The sequence below is a fragment of the Corvus brachyrhynchos genome, unplaced genomic scaffold (genome assembly GCF_000691975.1).
Source record: "Corvus brachyrhynchos isolate BGI_N302 unplaced genomic scaffold, ASM69197v1 scaffold537, whole genome shotgun sequence".
In the NCBI taxonomy this organism is placed as follows: domain Eukaryota; kingdom Metazoa; phylum Chordata; class Aves; order Passeriformes; family Corvidae; genus Corvus; species Corvus brachyrhynchos.
The window spans coordinates 44,314-45,217 of NW_008239053.1; positions in this window are offsets into that span (position 1 = coordinate 44,314).

The following is a 904-nucleotide window of genomic DNA, read 5'->3' on the forward strand; positions in this document are numbered from 1 at the left end:
AACTGGGAGGGACTGGGAGGGACTGGGAGGGACTGGGAGGGAACTGGGAGGGACTGGGAGCATACTGGGAGGCACTGGGAGGGACTGGAAGGGGACTGGGATGGACTGGAAGGGACTGGGACAAACTGGGAGGGACTGGGAGGGACTGGTAGGGGACTGGTTTATATTGGGAGGTTATTGGGATGATACTGGGAGGGACTGGGAGGGATTGGGAGAGGCTGGGAGGGACTGGGAGGGAACTGGTTCATACTGGGAGGTTACTGGGATGATACTGGGTGATACTGGGAGGCACTGGGAGGGACTGGGATGGACTGGAAGGGACTGGGACAAACTGGGAGGGACTGGGAGGGGACTGGTTTCTACTGGGAGGTCACTGGGATGATACTGGGAGGGACTGGGATGGACTGGGAGGGACTGGGAGGGGACTGGGATGATACTGGGGGATACTGGGAGGCACTGGGAGGGACTGGGAGGTGACTGGGAGGGACTGGGAGGGGACTGGGACAAACTGGGAGGGACTGGGAGAGGCTGGGAGGGACTGGGAGAGGCTGGGAGGGACTGGGAGAGGCTGGGAGGGACTGGGAGAGGCTGGGAGGGACTGGGAGAGGCTGGGAGGGACTGGGAGGAAGCCCCAGATTCCAGAAGGACCCCCCAGTCCCCTCCCAGTAAGCCCCAAACCCCATCCCAGTAAGAACCAGTAGCTCCCAGTTCATCCCAGCAATGCCCAAACCCCAAACCAGTATAACCCAGTAACCCCAATCCCCTCCCAGTCCCTCCCAGTTTGTCCCAGTCCCTCCCAGTGCCCTCCCAGTTCCCCCAGTTCCCTCCCAGTCCCTCCCAATCCCCTCCCAGTCCCTCCCAGTATAAACCAGTGCCCGCCAATCCCCCCCCAATCCCCTCCCAC